This window comes from Arachis stenosperma, chromosome 4, assembly GCF_014773155.1.
Source record: "Arachis stenosperma cultivar V10309 chromosome 4, arast.V10309.gnm1.PFL2, whole genome shotgun sequence".
NCBI classification, from domain to species: Eukaryota; Viridiplantae; Streptophyta; class Magnoliopsida; order Fabales; family Fabaceae; genus Arachis; species Arachis stenosperma.
In genome coordinates this window covers 50,882,969-50,904,954 of record NC_080380.1, presented here as the reverse complement: position 1 = coordinate 50,904,954, position 21,986 = coordinate 50,882,969, and positions in this window count along the sequence as shown.

Genomic DNA, 21,986 nt, shown 5'->3' with positions numbered 1-21,986 from the left:
CTTAAGAATTACAAAGGTGAGTAAATGACATAAAAATCCACTTCCGGGCCCACTTGGTGTGTGCTTGGGCTGAGCATTGAAGCATTTTCGTGTAGAGACTCTTCTTGGAGTTAAACGCCAGCTTTTGTGCCAGTTTGGGCGTTTAACTCCCATTCTTGTGCCAGTTCCGGCGTTAAACGCCGGGCAGTGTTGAGCTGATTTGGAACGCCGGTTTGGGCCATCAAATCTCGGGCAAAGTATGAACTATTATACATTGCTGGAAAGCCCAGGATGTCTACTTTCCAACGCCGTTGAGAGCACGCCAATTGGGCTTCTGTAGCTCCAGAAAATCCACTTCGAGTGCAGGGAGGTCAGAATCCAACAGCATCTGCAGTCCTTTTAGTCTCTGAATCAGATTTTTGCTCAGATCCCTCAATTTCAGTCAAAAAATACCTGAAATCACAGAAAAACACACAAACTCATAGTAAAGTCCAGAAAAGTGAATTTTAGCTAAAAACTAATAAAAATATATTAAAAACTAACTAAATTTACTAAAAACATACTAAAAACAATGCCAAAAAGCGTACAAATTATCCGCTCATCAATAACCAATAATAAAGACATACCTCCCTGCAATTCCTTGAGAAGACGACCCGAGGTTTAAATACTCGGTTAACAATTTTTAAAGGGGTTTGTTACTTGTGACAACCAAAACGTTTGCACGAAGGGATTTCTGTTAGTTTAGAAACTATATCTACAACGCGACTATTTTTATAAATTCTTTACTAGCAAAAATCCTAACGTCAAAATGGCGTCGTTGCCGAGGAATTGCAAATGTGTGCCTTATTATTGGTTATTGTAAATATTTTTCAAAAAAAAATTTTAAAAAAAAAATTTCTTCCTATCTTTTTCAAAAACTATATCTTTTTCAAAATATTTTCTTTTTATTAATTTTTGTTTTTATTTTCTCTTACTACCATGAACTCTCACCCCTTTGGCTATGAGTCTGGTTATAATTATGTTGCAGGAAGAGGAGATTATAATTACAACATGCACCATGGTTGGAACAATCAAAGATGGGAGGAGCAACAAGGATTTGAACAACCATCGTGGCAACAACCACCTCCAATGGACTATCAACAACCATTCTACAATGCATACCAAGATGATAGATATGGTGGACCCCCTTGTAGTTACCAACAAGACCCACCATATGCCTATGAACCCACTCCTCCTAAATATAATTTTGAACCACCATACTCACAAGCCCCTTTCCACCATTCACCTCCATATGACCCTAACCTGTATCCACCATACCAACCACCTTATGAGCCATATGAACCATATATAGAACCACCCCAATACCAATCCAGTTACTCCCATAAACCACCACTCCTCCATACACATTACCCATATCCATCAAAGTTAGAATCACAGGTTAGCCTCGAAGAATCAATGAAACAATGTACTGCAATCCTTCATCAACTGGAGCAAGCAATAGTGGAGAAGTTAAAGCAATTAGCTTCCCGACGTTCGGATACTCAAGGAACCCCCATGGCTTCATGTGGGCAATCTAATGAAGAACGTAGTATGAAGGAGATACTAGAAACTCCAGAGGACAATGAGGAACATGGCTTTGTATTGGAACAAGTAGAGGAAGCCATAATAGTTGCAGAGGAAGAAGTGGTTGAAGACTTAGGAGATGCTGAACCTCCATGGGAAAATCAAGACATAGAGCCTCCGTCCAAGACAGTTGCATTTGATGTTGAGGAGGGTGTACAACCTCCAAGGTATATCACAGTTGAAGACTTGGAAGAGGTTGATCAAGTGATGGAGATTCAAGAAGAAGAAGCACAACCTCCCATGCCCTTGGAAAGCAATGAAGAGAAGATTGAATTGGAAGAGAGCTACCAAGAGGAAGAGGTTGAAATTGAAAAAGCTTGCAAAGAGGTGGTAGTTATCCGAAAAGAGCACAAGGGAGTGGAGCTTGCAATCTCATTAAAAATACCTCCCCCTAAGTCGCCATCATCCTTCACAACATTCAAGTGGGTAAAATTCATATCCCTTAGCTTTCTAATTCCACTTGAATATGGGCTACTGGAGACGGATGGTCAACTTAGAGCTCTTTGTGACATTAAGAGTAAGCGGAAGATGGCCAGTGGTAAGAATTGTCCTGCAAGGTTCATTATGGTTGGAAGCTTTAAGTTTAAACGCAAAGGTTGGTATAGAGCTCAACTGAATGGGTCTAGGAAGTTGTTTGGTCGCTGCAGTGAGAATTCAAATCACCTTTCACCCGGCTGGAAAAATGCTGATCAAGACAAAAACGGGTGTAAAGGTAAGGTCTGGGATCCTGGAATCTGTTCTGACATTTGTCACCCCGGGAGCCTAAGAATCTGTTTGAAGCTTCGTAAGGGCTTTACGTGCTTAGTCTGGGACCCCGGAGGTTACTGGAGATACAAACATTGGTGGGGATTCCTGGATCAGTACAAGCATAAGCCACCATGACAGGAAGCTCATCAAATGTCCAACTTAAGGACTTTAACTAAAAGTGCTAGGTGGGAGACAACCCACCATGGTATGATCATTCCTTTTTCATTTTTATTCAGTTTTATTTGTTTTCAAGTTTTATTTTATTTTATTGTATTGAATCTGGAGTTTTGTATAACATTCATATTAGCATTGCATACTACATACTTGCATATATATATAAAAAAAAGGGGGCCACGCGACGCGACCGCATTAGCGACGCGTCCGCGTCGCGAGGAGAGGGGAGAAAATAAAAAACGAACAGAGAGTCACGCGAGAGCATGGCTGGAGCCGCGCCTTTAGCGTCATTTGACCCCACGCGACCGCGTCGCTCACGCGACCGTGTCATGTAGAACTTTGGCCTCCCACGCGACCGCGTCACCCACGCGGTCGCGTGCCCTGAAAATCGACGTCAAAAAGTTGCATGGCCGAAAGTTGTGCTGGAATTGGGCTGGACTCGTGCTAGAAGCCCGAGCCCTCCCACACGAATGCATGCCTCACGCGGCCGCGTCATTTTTCAAAAATGGCCATCCACGCGATCGCGTCACCCACGCGATCGCGTCACCCAAAATTTGGCGAAATAAGATTTTGAACAGAGTTGTGCGAGCGCGAGGCTGCCCTCGTGCCAGTAGCATAAATTGAGTCATGCAACCGCGTGACCGACGTGACCGCGTCGATTAACTTACAGCGCCAGTCGCGCGACCGCGTGCCCCACGCGTCCGCGTCGCTTGCGCCGCACAGCTTATCCTAATTTGCCAAATATCTTATCTTTTCTTCCCCAATCCTAATTTCTTCTATCTTTTCTTCTTTCTTCTTTCTTTCTTACTTTACTTCTTTCCCTTCTCATTCTTCTTATCTTTTATTTTATTTTACTTAATTTATTTGCATATCTCATTCATCGCATCTTAATTTTGTGCATATTGTTTTTATTTTCTTTTCTGAATTTTTTATTTTTTCATTGGTGTTAAAAAAAATTTCTTATTCTACTGTTGCATCTTTTCTTGAATTTATTTGGTAACTTGTTTTACACTGTGGGATGATATTAATTATCTGCCAATGCCAATCTTTTATGATACTTGCACTCCATTTGCATTGACATGAGCTTGTATTAATACTTCCATTACCCACTCTCCTCCCCTATGTTACAAATTTTATACCACTGGTATGCCATGGCTCCTATTATTTTCTCACGTATATGTTGAAGCTTCCATGTAAATGAGACCCTTATCATTTGGCATTAACCCACCCATACTTTATTTATTTTCTTATCTTTATTTCTGGGCTACTTTTCTTCCCTTTTTTCTTTCAAGATGGCCACCCGGAGGGGAACCGGAAGACGTTTACATGGGGAGACAAACAAGTCCATCTGCACAATCCTTGAAGAAAGGCATCAGTTGGAACAACCCGTCCACCTGCACATCTCAGCATGCACCGAGGACGGTGCAATCTTTAAGTGTGGGGAGGTCGATACCGATCTCCATAGGTTAGTACTTTCTTGTCTCAACACCAATGTTTAAATTTTCTTTGGAGATTAGTTGTTGCATTTGCATGTTTATTTGATTTTTGCATATTTTACCACTTGGTTAAAGTAATATTCTTCTTTTTCAAGAAATTTTTATAGTATTTCACTAATTTGAATAAAACTTTTTGAAAAACTTGTTTGAAGAAATATTATTTTGGAATATAGTTTAGAGCTCGAACACAAAACCAGTGAGATTTTGAGCCTATTTGATTGGTTGCATTTTATCAACCAATATTTTATTTTTGGTGTGTGTTGTTCTCTCTAAAATTGTGATCTTTGTCTTGCTTAATTCTATATTTCCATTGTTTGATGTATGCATACACTTATATGATTGAGGCATTTGTTTCACTGAGCTTACATACCCATATGACCTTAACCCTTCATTATCCCTTGCAAACCAATTTGAGCCTATTTTTACGCCTTTGTTCTTTATTTTAGCACATCATTAACTCTAAGCGAAAAACAATAATGTCCTTAATTTGAATCCTTGGTTAGCTTAGACTAGTGAGAATGCTTATGAATTAAGTGTGGGGAAGAGTGGGTTTGGAAACATCTAGTTTGAGAATTGAGTATGCTAGAATTTTCTGAAAATGTGAAAGAAATGTTTAGGACATGTTCATGCATTCAATAAATTAATCATATGCATTGAGAAAAACAAAAAAAATATAAAAAAAGAGCAATATAAGTGAAAGGGGACAAAATGCCCCAAAGTAAGTAGTGAAAGCAATGCATATGAGTTGTACTTGAATTTAGAATGCATGAATAAGTGAAAAACATAGTTAATGGGAAGTCAGATTTTATATTATGATTACATGAATTGTCTTAAGTTAGGTGGGAAAAGTTTATGTTAATTAAGGATTCAGATTTTAGTCCACTTAGCCAAATACAATCCTACCTTGACCCTAACCCCATTACAACCCTTAAAAGACCTCTTGGTTTGTGTATTAGTGCATTAAATTTTTGTTGATTGTTAGATGAAGAGCAAGCTATAGAAAGCAAGATTAGTAGAGAATTGAGAGAATTGACCCTAGACACTTGAGAGTTAGAATGATATACACTACCAGTAAGGGTTCAGTGCTTAATTCTATGTTCCCTGCTTTCATGAGCTATCTTCTTCTTGCAAGTTATTTGTATTGTATTTTGTGATTTGAATTAGTGAAATCCAGTTCATATTTGTCTTAAAGAACTTATTTATTTTTAACTAAGTAGGTAGAAACATTTTGCATTTAGTTGCATTCATAGGTTGCATCTCATACATTCTATCATTCCTCTTCATTCCTTTATAGCTTCTCTTGAGCTTAGCATGAGGACATGCTAATGTTTAAGTGTGGGGAGGTTGATAAACCCATATTTCATGGTTTATCTTGTGCTCAATTGAGTGGTTCTTATCAACTCTTTACCCACTTATTCATACTATTTGCATGGTTTTACATTTGCCTTCCTAATTATGTGCTTTGACTGAAAACATGCTTCTTTGATCTTATATTTACTTATTATTAATCCTCTCTTATTACCATTAGATGCCTTGATATGTGTGTTAAGTGTTTTCAGATATTATAAGGCAGGAATGGCTTAGAGGATGGGAAGGAAGCATGCAAAAGTGGAAGGAATACAATAAGTTGGAGAAATTGCTAAGCTGTCCAACCTGACCTCTTCGCACTCAAACGACTATAACTTTAGCTACAGAGGTCCAAACGACGCGGTTTCTATTGCGTTGGAAAGCTAACGTCTGGGGCTTCGATTTGATATATAATTTGTCATAGCTGCCTCGACGCCAGGCGACGCGAACGCGTGACCTGGCAGGAACACAACCCGCGCGGCCGCGTGAACCATGCGGCCGCGTCGCTTTTCCGCGACCTGTACGGACCAGAAAGCGTTGGAAGTGACTTCTGGGCTGTTTCTGACTCAGTTTTCGGCCCAGAGAACACAGATTAGAGTTTATAAAGTGGGAGAATGCATCCATTCATAATCATGCTCTCATAATTCACTTTTCATATTTTTAGATGTAGTTTTTAGTGAGAGAGTTTCTCTCCTCTCTCTCTTAGGATTAGCATTAGGATTAGGATTTAGGACTTCTCTTAGTTTTAGGAGTGATTCTCAATCCCAGGTTCTTTGTATTTATTTATTTCTCAATCCCAGGTTATTTTATATATTGATATCCTTAATTAATGTTATTTGAGATATTTCAGATTAATGATTGTTGTCTTTTATTTATATAAATAATTTGGATTTTCCTGTTTCCCTTTTGGCTTTGGTTGAATAATTGGTGACTCTAGAGTTATCAAACTCATTATTGATTGAAAATTGGATTTCTTCATTTCATTAATTCATATTCCAAAAACTCTGGCCTTTTCCAAGGAAAGACTAGGACTTGAGGAATCAGAATTAATTTATCCACTTAACTTACCTTCATAGTTAGAGGTTAACAAAGTGGGAGAAAAATCCAATTCTCATCACAATTGATAAGGATAACTAGGATAGGACTTCCAGTTATTACACCTTGCCAAGAGTTTATTTTACAGTCATTCATTTACTTTTATTGCTTTGAAAATATACCTGTGCCTATTGCCCAACTAACCTTTTACCTTAATCCAAAACCCCAAACACACTTTTTCATAACCAATAATAAGAACATACCTCCCTGCAATTCCTTGAAAAGACGACCCGAGTTTTAAATACTCGGTTAACAATTTTAAAAGGGGTTTGTTACTTGTGACAACCAAAACGTTTGCACAAAGGGATTTCTGTTAGTTTAGAAACTATATCTACAATGCGACTATTTTTATAAATTCTTTACTAGCAAAAATCCTAACGTCAACAGCTCTACTGGAGGATCTATTCATCTGAAGAAGACACCTGCAGAAGCTCAAGAACTCATTGAAATGGTTGCAAATAACCAATTCATGTACACTTCTGAAAGGAATACTGTGAACAATGGGACGAATTAGAAGAAATGAGTTCTTGAGATTGATACTCTGAATGCCATACTGGCTCAGAACAAAATATTGACTCAGCAAGTCAATATGATTTCTCAAAGTCTGTCTGGAATGCAAGCTACACCAGGCAGTACTAAGGATGCTTCATCTGAAGAAGAAGCTTATGATCCTGAGAACCTTTTAATAGAAGAGGTGAATTACATGGGAGAACCCTATGGAAACACCTATAATCCTTTATGGAGAAATCATCCAAATCTCTCATGGAAGGATCAACAGAGACCTCAACAAGGTTTCAACAACAATAATGGTGGAAGAAACAGGTTTAGCAATGGCAAGCCTTTTCCATCATCTTCTCAGCAACAGACAGAGAATTCTAAGCAGAGCCACTCTGACTTAGCAACCATGGTCTCTGATCTAATCAAAACCACTCAAAGTTTCATGATTGAAACAAGGTCCTCCATTAGGAATTTAGAGGCACAAGTGGGTCAGCTGAGTAAGAAAGTTACTGAACTCCCTCCTAGTACTCTTCCAAGCAATACAGAAGAAAATCCAAAAGGAGAGTGCAAGGCCATCAACATTGCCGAATTTGGAGAGGAGTGATGACAAGTCATCATATACCTATTTTTCTATGCTTTTTCATACAAGAAATTGATAAATTGTGCTTAAATATTGAATGCTTTTATACTTAATTGGTATATTTCCTTGATCTTTTAATTTTATAAATCTTGTAGGAAATAAGAAGAAAAAGAAGCAAAGAAGCACAAAAAAAGGAGAAAAAAAGAGCTTTGGGACACACTTTGAAGTTGAAGCACACTTTGGATCCTTAGGCCACGCTTTTAAAAGCGTGGCCCATGACCAAATTAACGGAGAATAGGCAATCAGCACACACAGCCCTGCTCTTGCCAAGGGCAGAGCAGTATCGTGATGTAAAGTGAGGTTGGAAGCAAGAATTTTTGCTAAGGTAAAATCTGGGCGCTCACAGCATGACCATGCCTCCTTCAAAGGGCTATAACTTGAGCTACAAATGTCCGATTGATGTGCTTCTAGTTGCGTTGGAAAGCTGACATTCAGAGCTTTCCAACGATATATAGAAATCCATATTTGGCGTAAAATTGAGGCATGAGTGAAAGGCATCTTTAAGGGTCAAAAATAAGCGAAAATAAACCAAAGTGCTTCCACCAAGGTTCGAAGCTGGAGCCTCACTCCAAAGCAAAGTAGCGCTCATTATTCTGCTCTGCCCTCTTGGAGAGCAGAGTAATGTCGTGCTCCCTTCATGAAAAATCAAGAAAAATTGCTCCCTTAAATATTTTCACAAGGGTTTGAACTTGGGAACTCTCCTTGGCGCGCACAAGCATGAGCGCATGACACGGCCAGCGCACACATTGGCACGCAGCTTGGATGCACGGGCAGGGAGGCAAGGCGCACCAAAGCAACACTGCCCTGCCCTCCACAAGGGCAGGGCAGCATCCTGAAGGTCTCTCCCACACTTGGCACGCGACATGCTTCCTCACACAACTTTCCTGCTCTGCCCTCCACAAGAGCAGGGCAGCCTCCTGGGAGCAACATATGGGCCAAAATCAACCAAAATTCAACTTAATTCAATTCCTCACCAAATTGAATCAAGGCCAACCAAACCCATTTCTCCTCAAATCCAAAGCAAAGCCCACTCAACATGACTCAAAGGCACACAGAGAAGCTATATTAGGAATTTCATTTTGTGAATTTGTTTTTAATTTCAATTTCATTTTATTTTCATTTTGTAAAAAGCCTATATAAAGGCATCACTCTCATTTCAGAAAGGGGCAGCTCCATTAGAAAGCTCTCTTAGTTTTCATTTTCGTTTTGGATCTTGGGTGGAGAATTGAAGAACTTCTGTTTCAATTCCACCTTGAGATCTCTTGTTAATCTTTCTGCATAATTCAAAATTTATTTGTTGTTTTAAATCTTCTTTTTCTGCAACTCTTGCTTTTCTATTTTGGATCTTGAATTGAGGTTGAAGAGCTCCATTGATTCAAATTCTGAGAATCATCTTCCACTCTTCCTCTCAATTGATCTAAGGATTGGGTTTTAATCTTCTCTGCTATTTTTAAACCTCAGTTTCTTCTGCAATATATTTTCTGACTGAGCAAAGGAGAATTAAGATCCAGATTTGCTTCCTGGGTTCATTGCTCTTCTTGGATCCTCAAATTCTCTTTTAGATTTTACAATTGAGCTAAGTTTCTTTCTGTCTTGTTCTTCAAGCAATTTTTCATTTCTGTTTGAATCTTCTGCACTTACTTCATCTTTTACTTCTTTGCTTGATTGCACTTTACATTTTCTTGTTGAAGTTTTAATTCCCAGCACCCAATCCCTTTTACTTTTCATGCAATTTAACTATTCTGCAATTATTCTAAGTGCTGCTTATCGCTTTCCTTTAAATTTCCTGCACCCAATCCCCTTTACATTTGATGCAATTTACATTTCTTGTCATTTAAGATTTTGCCAATTTACTTTTCTTGCTCTTTAAGTTTCTATGCAAGTTACTTTCTGCACTTTATAATTCCTGCAAATTTACATTCTGTTGGCTACAGTTTCACACAATCCACTTCAATGTTAGCTTGACTAAACTAATCACCCACTAAAGTTGCTTGATCCATCAATCCCTGTGGGATCGACCTCACTCACGTGAGTTATTATTACTTGATGCGACCCGGTGCACTTGCCGGTTAGTTATGTGTGTTGGAAATTCGTTTTTCCACAAAAACACCATCAAGTTTTTGGCGCCGTTGCCGGGGATTGATTAGATCAACAATGATTAAGTGGGTGAGAAGTCTAGATCAAGCATTTTTTTGTTTTTGTTCTCTGTTTTAAATTGATAGCAAGGTGTTTGAGCTATTGCCTCACTAAAAAATTCTTTCTCTGTGACATGAATATCAAATTTCATTGATGTTTACAAAATACAAATGGAGTTCAACTCATCTTATGGTCAAACAAAATTTTATGGGATATCACCCACCATCACCGATCTCTAATGGTGTTTGGGAATATCACCAAGAAAATACAAATTCTAAGCACTCCAATCTATGGAGATTTGCTTCACAGACACAAGATGATCAAGAAAACCATATGGGATATTTCCCTCCACCACAAAATAATGCAAGTCATAATTCCAATGGTGGCTGGGAAAGGAATTCTAATGCTCCATATGATATTCATCCAAAGATATCATCACTTGACCATGCTTCAACAAAAAGCCCCTTTCAAAACTTACCACTCACACAAACTTCCAATAGCCAAAGAATCTCAAAGCTTGAGTCCATGCTCAAAAGATTTGCGGAGGAGAAAGAGAAGTACCAGAAAGAACAAGAGAACTCCCTCAAAAATATGGAAGTGCAGTTAGGCCAATTGTCGAAAGCATGGAAGGAGAAAATGGAAAAACAAAAACAAAAGGTTCCTATATCAAGTGAAATTGCAAAGAAAGAAGAGGTGGTAGAAACATTTGAAACTCAAACTGCACTTGAGATGACAAGAGAACCTGAACACTCACAACCTCCTCAAACTCCCTTGGACCAAAGATGCTCAACACTGATCAAAAAATATGAAGATGAGATGAAGAAAGCTTGGGAAGATCAACAAACCTCCTCCATGAAAGAGCTATTAAAGCAAATGTTGAGTGTAAAAGAGGAAGTGGAAGAACAAGCTAGTGAGGAGGATAATCAAGAATGTCCAAACTCAAGGGAAATAGAGAGGCACATGAAGGACAAGCTCATTGAACCACCAATTCAAAAGGCTCTGGATGAAGATCAAACTCCAAAAATCACACAGCAACCAATTCATGAATCCAAAGAAGTGAAGGCAACTAGCAAGAACACCAATTATGTCCCTAATCCAGCAAGCAAAATCAATCAAGACATTTGCAAAAGAAAGCTTGCTGAGGAAAGGCCAAGAGAAGGGACAATAGCTGAAACTTCTCCCTCATTGAGGTCATTCCTCTTAACAAACTGGAAGAAGAGGAAGAAAGTGAAGAACAACATGTCAAGCTAATGACACTAAAATAGCACTTGTTGGGAGGTAACCCAACCGTAGGTATAATTTCTCTTCTCTGCTTTGTTTTCTTTCTTTGCTTTGTTTAAATTCAATAAATTGGCATATGGTTACATTCTAAGTTTGGTGTTGCCATGCAACACATTGTTTTCAATCTTTTTGGATGATTGCATCAAATCAAAAAAATGAAAGTGACACACCAAGATTCTAAGTTTGGTGTGCCACTTATTTTTCTATGCAACTCATCCAGCAACATCACTTGTCTGCATAATTATATTGCTTTTGCGTTGTTATTTTTCTTTTGTTTTGACATTTTGTTTGCATTCTCTTTGTTTTAGTCACCTCTTTATTTTTAAATTTTCTTTTATCAACTGTTTTTGTTAATACAGCATCAAGAGATCCTCATTCATGACAGATTTTTGGCTTGGTGATTGTATTCAACAAATAATAGTTTCTTTTGTTTAGTTTTATTTCAAATAAAATTGACATATGGTTGCATTCTAAGTTAGGTGTTGCTATGCAACAAAATTTGGTTCTAATTCTTACTAGATACTTGCATTAATTTCAAGTGAAAGTGTCACACTAAGTTTGGTGTGCCACTTATCTTTTATGCAATGTATTGTGCTCACCTTCTTATGTTTGCAATCAAAATGTCTTTGTCTCTGATGCCTTGATTGTTATCTTTAATTTTGCTTGCTTAAAACACATGTGCTACTAACATATCATCGTGTAAGACATTCATGATCCATCTTAGCCCCATAGCCATTGTTTTAATTGTTGCTTGAGGATGAGCAAGCATTCTGAGATTGGCAAGGGAAAGAGGAAGAATAGAGGAAAAAGGACAACAATAATGAAGATGAACTACAAGGTTGTAGAGTTCCTTTTCTTCTAATTTGTTTCCAGCACTTAAATTGCATGATTGTCTTATTATCTTCTATGTTTACATGTGTGTATGAATAAAGCATAGTTTGTATCTTGATTTGTAATATGTTACTGTGGCATTATAACTACCAACTTGAATTTTGTGAGTTAAAAAGCAAGAAAGCATCATGATCATAAACAAACAAGGAATTAAAGAAGAATTTAGCATGTGCATACAAGTATTGGAAAGCTAGTATGATTGATTGTTGCTCAATTGCATTGGATTTTATTTAATTGAAGTTTTTCATCTAGTACATTTTGTGAAATCTTTTGAAATCATGAAAACCTTGAAGAAGCAAATACAATTAAAGCAAGAAAAGAAAAAGGAAAAGAATGAGAAAGCTGAAGGCTCTGAGTACCAATGGCAATTTATTTGTTAAGTGCTTGTGGTGTTTATGTATCAAGCCAAATGCTTGAAAACAAAACACTTAGAAGTCAAGGCTAGGCTCAAGTGCAAAAGCACTCCCTCAAAGCTCAAGGCTCTGAGCATCAATGATTAGAGAGTCAAGAAAAGAAAAGAAAAATGAGCTTAATGAAGTCCTCTAATTAAATGCTTGTAGTGCTTATGTATCAAGTGGTAATACTTGAAAACAAAGCATTTAGAAGTCGTAGCTTTGTTATCAACTCATGGGGCAAAGCACCCAAAAAGAGAAGCTAAATAAAAAAAAATCAATCAAAAGCTTGTTTCAAGGAAGAATTATAAGAAAAAGATTTCATAAATTGAGCTAGATAGAAGCATCAATCATTTATATTTCTTTTGTGATTGAAGCATGCATAGAAAACTAGCTTACCATGAACATTGAGTTGCTATTCTTCTTACCTTGGATTGTCAATTTCTATTGCATGATTCCTTTCTTGCTTGGGGACAAGCAAGGTTTAAGTTTGGTGTTGTGATGACAAGTCATCATATACCTATTTTTCTATGCTTTTTCATACAAGAAATTGATAAATTGTGCTTAAATATTGAATGCTTTTATACTTAATTGGTATATTTCCTTGATCTTTTAATTTTATAAATCTTGTAGGAAATAAGAAGAAAAAGAAGCAAAGAAGCACAAAAAAAGGAGAAAAAAAGAGCTTTGGGACACACTTTGAAGTTTGAGCACACTTTGGAGCCTTAGGCCACGCTTTTAAAAGCGTGGCCCATGACCAAATTAAAGGAGAATAGGCAATCAGCACACACTGCCCTGCTCTTGCCAAGGGCAGAGCAGTATCGTGATGTAAAGTGAGGTTGGAAGCAAGAATTTTCGCTAAGGTAAAATCTGGGCGCTCACAGCATGACCATGCCTCCTTCAAAGGGCTATAATTTGAGCTACAAATGTCCGATTGATGTGCTTCCAGTTGCGTTGAAAAGCTGACATTCAGAGCTTTCCAACGATATATAGAAATCCATATTTGGCGTAAAATTGAGGCATGAGTGAAAGGCATCTTTAAGGGTAAAAAATAAGCGAAAATAAACCAAAGTGCTTCCACCAAGGTTCGAAGCTGGAGCCTCACTCCAAAGCAAAGTAGCGCTCATTATTCTGCTCTGCCCTCTTGGAGAGCAGGGAAATGTCGTGCTCCCTTCATGAAAAATCAAGAAAAATTGCTCCCCTAAATGTTTTCACAAGGGTTTGAACTTGGGAACTCTCCTTGGCGCACACAAGCATGAACACATGACACGGCCAGCGCACACATTGGCGCGCAGCTTGGACGCACGAGCAGGGAGGCAAGGCGCACCAAAGCAACACTGCCCTGCCCTCCACAAGGGCAGGGCAGCATCCTGAAGGTCTCTCCCACACTTGGCACGCGACATGCTTCCTCACACAACTTTCCTGCTCTGCCCTCCACAAGAGCTGGGCAGCCTCCTGGGAGCAACATTTGGGCCAAAATCAACCAAAATTCAATTTAATTCAATTCATCACCAAATTGAATCAAGGCCAACCAAACCCATTTCTCCTCAAATCCAAAGCAAAGCCCACTCAACATGACTCAAAGGCACACAGAGAAGCTAGATTAGGAATTTCATTTTGTGAATTTGTTTTTAATTTCAATTTCATTTTATTTTCATTTTGTAAAAAACCTATATAAAGGCATCACTCTCATTTCAGAAAGGGGCAGCTCCATTAGAAAGCTCTCTTAGTTTTCGTTTTCGTTTTGGATCTTGGGTGGAGAATTGAAGAACTTCTGTTTCAATTCCACCTTGAGATCTCTTGTTAATCTTTCTGCATAATTCAAAATTTATTTGCTGTTTTAAATCTTCTTCTTCTGCAACTCTAGCTTTTCTGTTTTGGATCTTGAATTGAGGTTGAAGAGCTACATTGATTCAAATTCTGAGAATCATCTTCCACTCTTCCTCTCAATTGATCTAAGGATTGGGTTTTAATCTTCTCTGCTATTTTTAAACCTTAGTTTCTTCTGCAATATATTTTCTGACTGAGCAAAGGAGAATTGGGATCCAGATTTGCTTCCTGGGTTCATTGCTCTTCTTGGATCCTCAAATTCTCTTTTAGATTTTACAATTGAGCTAAGTTTCTTTCTGTCTTGTTCTTCAAGCAATTTTTCATTTTTGTTTGAATCTTCTGCACTTACTTCATCTTTTACTTCTTTGCTTGATTGCACTTTACATTTTTTTGTTGAAGTTTTAATTCCCAGCACCTAATCCCTTTTACTTTTCATGCAATTTAACTATTCTGCAATTATTCTAAGTGCTGCTTATCGCTTTCCTTTAAATTTCCTGCACCCAATCCCCTTTACATTTGATGCAATTACATTTCTTGTCATTTAAGATTTTGCCAATTTACCTTTCTTGCTCTTTAAGTTTCTATGCAAGTTACTTTCTGCACTTTATAATTCCTGCAAATTTACATTCTGTTGGCTACAATTTCACAAAATCCACTTCAATGTTAGCTTGACTAAACTAATCACCCACTAAAGTTGCTTGATCCATCAATCCCTGTGGGATCAACCTCACTCACGTGAGTTATTATTACTTGATGCGACCCGGTGCACTTGCCGGTTAGTTATGTGTGTTGGAAATTCGTTTTTCCACAAAAACACCATCAAGGAGGAAGAGGCAGTGAGCGCCACTGAGGAAGACCTCAATGGACGTCCACTGGCCTCCAATGAGTTCCCTAATGAGGAACCATAGGAATCTGAGGCTCACACTGAGACCATAGAGATTCCATTGGATTTACTTCTGCCATTCATGAGCTCTGATGAGTATTCTTCCTCAGAAGAGGATGAAGATGTCACAGAAGAGCATGTTGCTAAGTACATTGGAGCAATCATGAAGCTAAATGACAAGTTATTTGGTAATGAGACTTGGGAGGATGAACCCCCTTTGCTCATCAAAGAACTGGATGAATTGACTAGGCAGAGATTACCTCAAAAGAGACAGGACCCTGGGATGTTCTCAATACCTTGTACCATAGACACCATGACCTTTGAGAAGGCTCTGTGTGACCTAGGGTCAAGCATAAACCTCATGCCTCTCTCTGTAATGGAGAAGCTGCAAGAATCTCACTAGAGATGGCAGACAATTCAAGAAAACAAGCCTATGGACTTGTAGAGGATGTTCTGGTAAAGATTGAAGACCATGACATCCCTGCTGATTTCATAGTCCTAGAGACTGGGAAGTGCATGGATGAATCCATCATCCTTGGCAGACCCTTCCTAGCTACAGCAAAGGTTGTGATTGATGTTGACAGAGGAGAATTGATCATTCAAGTGAATGAAGAATCCTTTGTGTTTAAGGCTCAAGGATATCCCTCTATAACCATGGAGAGGAAGCATGAAGAGCTTCTCTTAAAACAGAGTCAAACAGAGTCCCCACAGTCAAACTCTAAGTTTGGTGTTCGGAGGCCACAACCAAATTCTAAGTTTGGTGTTGAACCCCCACATTCAAACTCTAAGTTTGGTGTTGGGAGGTTCCAACATTGCTCTGAACATCTGTGAGGCTCCATGAGAGCCCACTGTCAAGCTACTGACATTAAAGAAACGCTTGTTGGGAGGCAACCCAATGTTATATTTATCTATTTTCCATTGTTATTTTATGTTTTCTATAGGTTGATGATCATGTGAAGTCACAAAATCAATTGAAAAAGCAAAAACAGAATGAAAAACAGAAAGAAAAATAGCACACCCTGGAGGAAAACTTGCTGGCGTTTAAACGCCAGTGAAGACAGCAAAATGGGTGTTTAATGCCCAGTCTGGCACCGTTCTGGGCGTTTAACGCCAGAAAGGGGCACCAGACTGGTGTTTAACGCCAGGAATGGGTAAGAAGCTGGCGTTAAATGCCAGAAATGGGCACCAGCCCGGCGTTTAACGCCAGGATTGGCATAAGGAGCCTTTTTTGCTCGCCACTTGGTGCAGGGATGAATTATCCTTGACACCACAGGATCTGTGGACCCCATAGGATCCCCACCTACCCCACCACTCTCTCTCTTCTTCTCTCTTTCGCCAATCACCTCAACACCTCTTCCCCAAAAACCCCTCACCTATCAAATCCTACCATTCTCTTCACCACTCACATCCATCCTTCATAAAACCCCACCTACCTCACCATTCAAATTCAAACCACTTTCCCTCCCAAACCCACCCATAATGCCCGAACCCTACCCCTCTCTCCACCCCTATATAAACCCATCTTCACCCCTTCATTTCCACACAACCTAAACACTACTTCTTCCCCCTTAGCCGAAACACAAAGCCACCTCTATCTCCTCTATTTCTTCTTCTTCTACTCTCTTCTTTCTTCTTTTGCTCGAGGACGAGCAAACCTTTTAAGTTTAGTGTGGTAAAAGCATTGCTTTTTATTTTTCCATAACCATTTATGGCACCTAAGGCCGGAGAAACCTCTAGAAAGAGGAAAGGGAAGGCAAAAGCTTCCACCTCCGAGTCATGGGAGATGGAGAGATTCATCTCAAGGGTGCATCAAGACCACTTCTATGAAGTTGTGGCCATGAAGAAGGTGATCCCCGAGATCCCTTTCAAACTCAAAAAGAGTGAATATCCGGAGATCTGACATGAGATCCGAAGAAGAAGTTGGGAAGTTCTTACCAACCCCATTCAATAAGTCAGAATCTTAATGGTTCATGAGTTCTATGCCAATGCATGGATCACCAAGAACCATGATTAAAGTGTGAACCCGGACCCAAAGAATTGGCTTACAATGGTTCGGGGGAAATGCTTAGATTTTAGTCCAGAAAATGTAAGGTTGGCATCCAACTTGCCCATGATGCAAGGAGATGAACACCCTTACACTAGAAGGGTCAACTTTGATCAAAGGTTGGACCAAGTCCTCATAGACATTTGTGAAGAGGGCGCTCAATGGAAGAGAGATTCAAGAGGGAAGCCGGTTCAACTTAGAAGGTATGACCTCAAGCCCGTGGCTAGGGGATGGTTGGAGTTTATCCAACGCTCAATCATTCCCACTAGCAACCGGTTCAAAGTTACTATAGACTGGGCTATCATGATTCATAGCATCATGATTGGAGAGGAAGTAGAAGTTCATGAGGTTATAGCCCAAGAACTTTATAAGGTGGTAGACAAGTCCTCTACCTTGGCAAGGTTAGCCTTCCCTCATCTCATTTATCACCTCTGTTATTCAGTTGGAATTAACATAGAGGGAGACATCCTCATTGATGAGGACAAGCCCATCACTAAGAAGAGGATGGAGCAAACAAGAGATTCCACTCATCATGAAATCCCTGAGATACCTCAATGGATGCACTTTCCTCCACAAAACTACTGGGATCAAATCAACACCTCCCTAGGAGAATTGAGTTCCAATATGGGACAACTAAGGGTGGAGCACCAAGAACATTCCATCCTCCTCTATGAAATTAGAGAAGATCAAAGAATCATGAGAGAGGAGCAACAAAGGCAAGGAAGAGACATTGAGGAGCTCAAGCACTCCATAAGATCTTCAAGAGGAAGAACAAGCCGCCATCACTAAGGTGGACCCGTTCTTTAATTTCCTTGTTCTTTATTTTCCTGTTTTTCGAATTTTCATACTTATGTTTATCTATGTTTGTGTCTTATGATCACTAGTGTCTTAGTGTCTATACCTTAAAGTTATGAATGTCCTATGAATCCATCACCTTTCTTAAATGAAAAATGTTCTTAATTGAAAAAGAGAAGAATTGCATGAATTTTGAATTTTTATAACAGATTAATTATTTCGATATGGTGGCAATACTTTGACTTCTGAATGTATGCCTGAACAATGCATATGTCTTTTGAACTTGTTGTTCATGAATGTTGGCTCTTGAAAGAATGATGAAAAAAGGAGACATGTTACTGAGGATCTGAAAAATCATAAAAATGATTCTTAAAGCAAGAAAGAGCAGTGAATACAAAAAAAAGTCGTGATCCAAGGCAAAAAAAAAAGGAAGAGTGTGCTTAAGAACCCTGGACACCTCTAATTGGGGACTCTAGCAAAGCTGAGTCACTATCTGAAAAGGTTCACCCACTTATGTGTCTGTGGCATGTATGTATCCGGTGGTAATACTGGAAGACAGAGTGATAAGGTGGGTCCTTCGCCTTGTCCCAGTTCACAGAGCTGGAGTTGGTGCTACCGTCTTCCCGAACTGTTGGTATGGCGAGGGGGTGTCACCTACAAAGACACTCTAATGCCCAAGTCAGTGTGGTTTACAAGTGGTGAGAGGGAGAGAAGTTGTTAGTGACGCACCCTGGGGGTGGGGTAGGGCCCTCCCCATATATACCCTGTCAAGAGTGGGTCCCGCAAAGGCAGACCCACCTTCCTCGAAGCTTCTCAATACTGTTGTAGTAGTGAGCTGTGATGGACGCGTGTCCGGGTTGGTTGTTGAGCGTATCGCGCCCGCCTGTTCGGGTCGGGTGCCCTATGGACCGGGTCGGCCAGAGCGACGTTTGGGCTGGGCCGCAACAATAAGAAAAATTGAACAGAAAAATTTAATTAAAAATAACTAGGTAACACCAAACTTAATTTCAGAAATTAAGGAAAAATTGATCTGTATTATTCTTGATTGTCGTCTATCCTTCTATCAGTCTGCGTTTGTCTCTCCATAAGAGTGGAGACGGCTCCTGCAAGCTGTGATGATAGTTGTGCTATTACAGCCTCCATCCTCTCAAAGTTTCTCTTGCTTTCACATGGTTACATGGTTGAGGGTGGTGTGTGATGAGCGGATAATTTATACGCTTTTTGGCATTGTTTTTAGGTAGTTTTTAGTAGGATCTAGCTACTTTTAGGGATGTTTTTATTAGTTTTTATGTAAAATTCACATTTCTGGAATTTACTATGAGTTTGTGTGTTTTTCTGTGATTTCAGGTATTTTCTGGCTGAAATTGAGGGACCTGAGCAAAACTCTGATAAAAGGCTGACAAAGGACTGCTGATGCTGTTGGATTCTGACCTCCCTGCACTCGAAATGAATTTTATTGAGCTACAAAACTCCAAATGATGTGCTCTCAACGGCGTCGGAAAGTAGACATCCAGAGCTTTCCAGCAATATTTAATAATCCATACTTTATTCGTGATTAGACGACGTAAACTGGCGCTCAACACCAGTTCCATGTTGCATTCTGGAGTCAAACGCCAGAAACACGTCACGAACAAGAGTTGAACGCCAAAAACACGTTACAAATTGGCGTTCAACTCCAAAAGAAGCCTCTGCACGTGTAAATCTCAAGCTCAGCCCAAGCACACACCAAGTGGGCCCCGGAAGTGGATTTCTGCATCAATTACTTACTTCTGTAAACCCTAGTAGCTAGTTTAGTATAAATAGAACTTTTTACTAGTGTATTAGTCGTCTTTTGACCACGTTACATCTTTGATCAGTTTATGCGATCTTAGAAATTGGGGACTGGCCATTCGGTCATGCCTGGACCTTTATCACTTACGTATTTTCAATGGTGGAGTTTCTACACACCATAGATTAAGGGTGTGGAGCTCTGCTGTACCTCGAGTTTTAATGCAGTTACTACTATTTTCTATTCAATTCCGCTTATTCTTATTCTAAGATATTCGTTGCACTTCAATATGATGAATGTGATGATCCGTGACACTCATCATCATTCTCACCTATGATCGCGTGACTGACAACCACTTCCGTTCTACCTTAGACCGGGTGCATATCTCTTGGATTCCTTAATCATAATCTTCGTGGTATAAGCTAGATTGATGGCGGCATTCATGAGAATCCGGAAAGTTTAAACCTTGTCTGTGGTATTCCGAGTAGGATTCAGGGATTGGATGACTGTGACGAGCTTCAAACTCGCGATTGTTGGGCGTGACGACAAACACAAAAGAATCAAGGGATTCTATTCCGACATGATCGAGAATCGACAGATGATTAGCCGTGTTGTGACAGAGCATTTGGACCATTTTTACTGAGAGGATGGGATGTAGCCATTGACAACGGTGACGCCCTACATACAGCTTGCCATGGAAAGGAGTAAGAAGGATTGGATGAAGGCAGTAGGAAAGCCGAGATTCAGAAGGAGCACAACATCTTCATATGCCTATCTGAAATTCCCATCGATGATCTACATAAGTACTTCTATCTTTATTTTTTGTTTATTTATTATTATTATTCGAAAACTCCATAACCATTTATTATCCGCCTGACTGAGATTTACAAGATGACCATAGCTTGCTTCATACCAACAATCTCTGTGGGATCGACCCTTACTCAGGTAAGGTTTATTACTTGGACGACCCAGTACACTTGCTGGTTAGTTGAGCGAAGTTGTGAAATTATGTTTAGACCATAGTATTGAGCACCAAGTTTTTGGGACCATTACCTGGGAATCAATTTCGAACAACAATTTAAGTGTGAATCACAATTTCGTCCACCAAGTTTTTTGCGTCGTTGCCAGGGATTGTTCGAGTTTGGACAACTGACAGTTCATCTTGTTGCACAGATTAGGTAATTTTCTTTTTATTTTCTTTTCAAAATGTTTTCAAAAAAATTTTATATTTTTTTTTAAATTTCTCACCTGTTTTCGAAAATTCTTCAAAATTTTTAAGAATGAATTCTAGAGTTTCATGGTAACATGTTGAAGCCTGGCTGGCTGTAAAGCCATATCCAAATCCTTTTGGATTGAGGCTTCCACTTCTCAACATAAAGGGTATGTATATGAAGTTGGATGAAGTATTAACTGTTGCATGCCTGATTTATATCTTAAAGCTGGCTGGCTATTAAGCCATGCCCAACCCTTGGATTGGAGCTTTAGGCTAACATTGAAATATTCCTGGAATTCTTATTAAAAATTTTGAATTTCTTATTTTCTTTTTCCTATATGTTTTTCTAAAAAATCAAAAGAAAATACAAAAAAAATCATAAAATCATAAAAAATCAAAAATATTTTTGTGTTTCTTGTTTGAGTCTTGTATCATGTTTTAAGTTTGGTGTCAATTGCATATTCATATTGTTCTTGCATTCTTCATGATCTTCAAGTGGTTCTTGGTAAGTCTACTTGTTTGATTTTGATGTTTTCTTGTTTTGTGTTGTATGATGTTTTTCATGTGCATTTTTGCATTCATAGTGTCTAAACATGAAAGATTTCTAAGTTTGGTGTCTTGCATGTTTTCTTTGCATAAAAAATTTTTCAAAAATATGTTCTTGAGGTTCATCATGATCTTCAAAGTGTTCTTGGTGTTCATCTTGACATTCATAGTATTCTTGCATGCATCATGTGTTTTGATCCAAAATTTCCATGTTTTGGGTCATATTTGTGTTTTTCTCTCTCATCATTAAAAGTTCAAAAAATTCAAAAATATATCTTTTCCTTATTTCTCTCAAAATTTCGAAAATTTGAGTTGACTTAGTCAAAAATTTTTAAAATTAGTTGTTTCTTGTAAGTCAAATCAAATTTTCAATTTTAAAAATCTTGTCTTTTCAAAACTTTTTCAAAAATCAAATCTTTTTCATTTTTCTTATTAATTTTTGAAAATTTTTTAAAATATTTTTCAAAATCTTTTTCTTAATTACATTTCAAAATTTCGAAACTTAACTAACAAGTAATGTGATTGATTCAAAAATTTGAAGTTTGTTACTTTCTTGTTAAGAAAGGTTCAATCTTTAAATTCTAGAATCATATCTTTTAGTTTCTTGT